Source organism: Trichosurus vulpecula, chromosome 2 (assembly GCF_011100635.1).
Source record: "Trichosurus vulpecula isolate mTriVul1 chromosome 2, mTriVul1.pri, whole genome shotgun sequence".
In the NCBI taxonomy this organism is placed as follows: domain Eukaryota; kingdom Metazoa; phylum Chordata; class Mammalia; order Diprotodontia; family Phalangeridae; genus Trichosurus; species Trichosurus vulpecula.
The window spans coordinates 455,657,611-455,663,749 of NC_050574.1; the positions used below are offsets into that span (position 1 = coordinate 455,657,611).

General features: G+C 39.7%; 1 pseudogene; it reads right to left on the reverse strand.

The window, feature by feature from the left end:
- Positions 1 to 2,884: 2,884 nt before the first annotated feature.
- Positions 2,885 to 3,087, reverse strand: LOC118835953 (annotated as a pseudogene).
- Positions 3,088 to 6,139: the final 3,052 nt, after the last annotated feature.

Consider the following 6,139-nt stretch of genomic DNA (forward strand, 5'->3'; position numbering starts at 1 on the left):
GAAATCTATCTTCCCAATTAAAGCTATCTATAGGCATATGAAAAATGCTCTAAATCACTACTGATTAGAGAAATGCAAATCAAAACAACTCTTTGATACCACATGTCTCCTGTCAGATTGGCTAAAATAACAAAACAGGAAGATGATAAATGCTGGAGAAGATGTGGGAAAATTGGAACATTGTTACATTGCTGGTGGAGTTGTGAGATGATCCAGCCATTTTGGAGAGTAATTCGGAACTACGCCCAAAGGGCCACAGGAATGTTCATACCCTTTGACCCAGCAATACCACTTCTAGGGTTGTATCCCAAAGAAATCACACAAGCGGGAAAAGGACCCATATGTACAAAAATATTTATAGCAGCTCTTTTTGTGGTAGCCAAGAATTGGAAATCAAAGGGATGCCCATCAATTGGGGAATGGCCGAACAAGCTGTGGTATATGAAGGTAATGAAATACTATTGTGCCATAAGAAATGGGGATGATACGGCCTTCATAACAACCTGGAAAAACCTAGTGCTGAGTGAGCAGAGCAGAACCAGGAGAACATTGTACACAACCACAGATATATGGATTCCGTGAGTTCCAACCCTGACAAACTTCGCTCTTCTCAGCAACACAAGGTGCAAGGACAACTCCAAAGGACTCACGATGGAGAATGCTATCTACATCCAGACAAAGAACTATGAAGTTTGAATGCAGATTGAGGCACACTTCATGCTCGCATTTTTTTCTTCTCTTTTGTTTTTGTTTTTGGGGATTTTTTTTGTTCTGTTTCTCCTTTCTCTTGATTCATTCCATTGGTCATAATTCTTCTCCATAACTTGACTAGTGTATAAATTAATTCAATGTGAAGTTATACGTGGTAGTTATATGAGATTCCATGCCGTCTTGGGGAGGGAGGGGAGAAAATCTGGAACTCAAAATTATGTAGAACCATGTGTTGTAAACTAAAAATAAAAATTTAAAAATAAAATAAAAAAAGAAATCTATCTTCCCCTACAGGAAAGTAGGAGGGGAAGGGGATTAGAAAAGGGGAGAGTGGAGTGATAGAACAGAAGGTAGATTGGGGGAGGATCAGTCAGAAGTAAAACACTTTTGAGGAGGAACAGGGTGAAAACAGAGAGAGAACAGAATAAATGCAGGGAGGGAAAGGATGAGAGGAAATACAGTTCTCATGGTTTTTTTTTTCTTTTGTTCTGATTCTTCCTTTACAACATAACTAATGTGGAAATATGTCTAATAGAATCGTACATGTATAGCCTATATCAGATTGCATGCCATCTTGGGGAGGGGGAAGGGAAGGAGGGAGAAAAAGTGTGGAATTCAAAATCTTATAAAAGTGAATGTTGAAAAATATCTTTACAAGTAATCGGAAAAAAAAAATCTGAAAAAAAACTATCAAGTGGAGGAGGAAAAAAGTCTACTAGAGAATCCTGGTGGAAGAGTGAAATGTAATATACCCAGCATTCAGGAAGCACAGGCCAGGGTAGTCACTATCACATCTATAATATTATTTGTAATATCTGCTGAAAGGCGATATATTTTGAAAGAATTTTTTAAGTTAAATGATTTTAATGTACACATTTACGCTTATATTAATCCTACATTTACTTCCACCATGTATGCAAAGTAGCTTAATCATAGAATGTTAGAGCTGGAAGGAACTGTATTATCTTTTCCAATTCACCCATTTTTGCAAGAGGAGAAACTGAGATCTGGAGAGGATCTAGTGTCACATAGCTGGTAAATAGGAAAGTTGAAACCTGTTACAGGCTTCCGAAGCCTCGTAACTATGCTCAGGTTTCCCCCAAGCCCCAGGCCTCTGCCTAAGCAAAGGACCTGATCTCGCGGACAATGTACGGGGCGGGAGCCGAAAAGATGGTGAAGGACTCCGTTTATTATTTCAGCAAGCAGCACATTTATATCTTTAGTGACGTAGGTACATTCTTTGGTTACGTGGGTGAAGGACAGGTAAAACTCTATACACCTGGGTCCTAGGACCGCCCTGACTCCGCCTACCCTCCTCCCCTTCTCTTCCCGCACTGCCCAAAGCTCCCTGCGGGCAGGCAGTCCAGGTAAAGAACCAGAAACTCCACGTGGTCAGGCAGCCGGACAAAGACCTGGAATTGCCAGGGAGGCAACAAAGGCAAGACCCCTCCTCCTGGCTCCACCCACATCCCAAAGCCCTGAGTCTATCTCAGCAGGCCCCTGGGCCTGGAGGTCCGAGGAGGACAGGGCTCATCTCTAACTCGGCCGGCAACAGAAACCCAAATCCAAGTATTCTGACTGAAGACCCAATACTCTTTCCACTAAGTCATGTTTGTTCTCACTTACATTACTTCATACTGACATTCAAAAACTAAAGTCTTCAACATGATATGACTAAAATGGACTGTGCTTGTTAATAAACAGCATGGGGCAGAGTCAAAAATGGTTTCTTTGGCTCTGACATTTTCACATCCCATGAAGCAGCTTATTGAGATGTTCATTTCAGTATCTTATTTGAGAAATTGCAACACAAAGGACACAAAAAGTATCTTCCCAAGTGTGTTGTGCTTCCCATATTTAGATCATAACTCTTGGGTTGTAAAGACTGAATAATAAGTAAGTCTATTATCTACCAAGAATGCAGAGATTTAGTTAAAAATTCATCCCCTCTCCCAACTTCCTAATAGTGCAACTTGCATTAATAGTGTTTTGAAACTTCAGAAAATTGTAATATTAATTCTTGAAATTAATATTTGAGGAAAATACTAGTATTTACTCCATTACAAAATTCGGTCTTCTTCAGTCACCACTCCACAGAGATGATCTCTATTTGTTGCAGCCCAAGAGGATGTGAAGATGTTTACTTTCACCTTCAGATCAGACACTAGCCTCTTCATTTCCTTCCAAATGGATCGGACCACACTTTTACACGTGGTGGCTGCACATCTGCTTGGATGATCTTAGCCCGATGTATGGCTTGTTCCAGCTTGTACTCCTTGTCCACATCAGGGGTCAGAAATAGATGGGGTACATGGCAGGGCCCAACAAGAACTCGAAGCCATGGAATATCAGTGGGGTGTGCAGGTTAGGAGACATGATCCGGGCTCGGGACACCCAGCACAAGTCCCCGACCTGGAACCCCGAAAGAATTTCTTGAAATAACTCTCCTGCAGCTTTTAGATCTCATTTTATCAGGAAGATGAAAAGGTTGAACTCAAGCCCATCCCTGCTTACTCCATCAAAACCCCTTAGTCCGCAATGAAAGCAGACTAAAGATAGACAAGATTACTCCAAATGAATGCCAATTTTCCCACCACCTTCGGAGAAATACACCTTATTCACTTCAATGCCTTCCATATGTGAGTCTTTTCCATTCTCGTTTTCTTTTTTCTGGGGAGAACGGAACTAAGTAGGGACAATACAGAGGATACACGTAGGTATTGTTTTGTTTTCCCAAGTAAGCAAAAATTCCATGCCAGAAATTCTCAAGGTTCTATCCTAGGTCTGCAGCCAGGTAGATTGAAACTAAACAGCAGCTCTCAGTTTCCTACCGTGTCACACCTTTCAGCCAGGAGGTGAGTTATTGTTTGCCACAACATTAGGACTAATGTACAAGTACCAATCGTGATTGGGTGGCTCATGCTTTTTCTCTTCTTTCCTTATTTTTGCATTTAGTTCGGGGATATGGATTACATTTTATCTCACCGGCTCTATGGAAAGTTGCAATTATAAATGTGTGTCCAGTTTGCATAGCTGTTAAATAAATCCAAATACTGATGAATACTTACTGATGATCATTAATTCATAGAATATTAGAAGTGAAATGCATGAGGAAACTGAAGCCTAGAGAAGTTAAATGGCATGGCCAAGATTCCACAGTTAATCAGTCCAGGAACATGAAATATAATACAGTTATGTGTTTTAACACTTCAGTATTTTGAGTTCCTTTACAAATGGATGGAATATTTTTAACAGCATGTGAATTAACCATAGGTTCCCTTTTCAATATTTATGATACTGTTGAGAGCCTTAGGGATACCATTCATAAGAATATATTTCTAGTTAACAAAACAAAGTTTATACTTCAAAGTGATTTTATCATTATTCTTCCTTCCCCATTCCTGTCTTACATATACAATTTAATTGTGCTTAAATTTAATCACAGTCATATGTGCTATAGATGTTTGATGACACCATCCTTCTGGTAAGATTGTAGTTGCAATGTTTAACAAAGGCATGGTATTGTTGTAGTTAAGGAACACTAGAGAGACACATGAGAATTATGCCTCAGGCCTTGGTGTAAAGATGATGAGAGTAAGTAGCTGATATATGTTTGTCTAGAATTTGTTTCACTTTCTGTTTGGGGTTTATGACCAAAGAGTAGCTAAATGATGCATATTATCCTAGACTTAAAAGAATTTTGTAAAAGAAAAGGGAGCACAAGCATCTGCTTAGCAATTTTAAACTCAAACCTGCTTTTAAAAAAAGATAGCTGAAACATAAATAGAAGAAAATTCAAGGTTTTATGCCCAATTTGCAATTAAACAATTACAGAATTTATGTTTGTAGTGGGCTTTGCTAAATGCATCTTCAGTGTGTTAAAATATAGTCTAATTGCCTGTTAATACAAGCAAGAAAAGTCCTTTCTAATTAGATTAACACTGCATTTAGCAATCTTTGTAAACATGCTTTGGATTGCCAGGTGGGATCCAAGAGCTAGCAATTTCATTTTCTTTCTCTTGACACTAATATTCCCATGGGGCAGGGTCAACCATGGATTTCAAAGAACGCAACCAGAACTTCTTGCCATTCTCCAACTGAGGACTCCATCATATTCTTCCACTGTTCAACCTATCTCAGGACCTAAAAAGTGACAAGACTTTGGCACTTCTTTCCCCTCCCCCCCATCATATACAGAAAATTTCATTCAGAATATTACTTTCCCCATCCCCCCTCCCCCATGCTATGGTCTCTTTTGGCTTTGTGAAAGACTCTAGGTTTGAAGTAGTCTCTGAAGATTCAGGTTCTGCTAGCATTTGTAACCTTGAATGCTTCTTTAAGTTCTGCTATGAGGTTGTGAAATGGACTCAGCCCAAAAGACTGGGCAAGCAGAAACTGTGTTTCTTGAGGAAAAAGAACCTTCCTCGTAAGTGCCTTATTGTGGGGGAAGAGGGGGAAGGAAGGAGGAAAAAGCAAAATGAACCGAATATAAATGGAACTTGTGAATCAAAAGCATAGCTTGAGAAAACATAATGGCCACTCTACAACATGAAATCAACTGAACTTTGTCTTCTTATTAGTCTATAAGGCAAAGGGCCATCTTCCAGTTCGATGTCAACAAAAGAAATAGGCTATCTTGTTAAGTAATGAGCTTCATCACTGGAAGTATCCAAGCAATGGCTGGAGAAGCATCTCTCAAGGATACTGAAGAAGGGATTTACATATATAGCACTTATGTGCCAAGGACTGTACTAAGCACTTTATAATATTACCTCATATGATCCTCGCAACAATTCTGGGAGGTAGCTGCTATTATTATCCTCATCTTTACAGAAGAGGAAACCAAGGCAAACATAGGTTAAACGACTTGCCCAGGGTCACACAACTAGTAAATGTCTGAGGCTGGATTTGAACTCAAGTCTGACCTAACTCCAGGTCTGATAGTCTTCTATTTGATGCACCATCTACATGCCTCTGAACTGTGCCTACATGTACAAGTCAATTCTACCAAAAAAGAAACAAAGCACAAATCAGACTCTATTGATTTCTGTAGGCATATTTGTTTCTGTAGAAGATACTCACACAAACCATTCATTCAAGGTCAACCATGTTCCTGGGACAGAGAATGATAAAGAGAGAATATGATCTTGCTTGAGTTAATGAGAACTCAATGACATGGCAAGGATCAAATTGGCTCCTCATCACCAGGATGAGACCAGAGATGCTACAGAATCAAAGCTGGACAAGGAGACAGGCTCCAAGACGACCACTGGCTTCACAAATCCTGGAGCAAACTTCTATCCTAAAGTCTTCGGTTGATCACCATTCATCGCCTGCCTCCAACTACTTTAGCAAACAGAACAAACACCTAAACAGAAAGAAAAATTAAGCAAAAACTTAAGAAAGGAGTATTCAAAGGCCAGCTGTG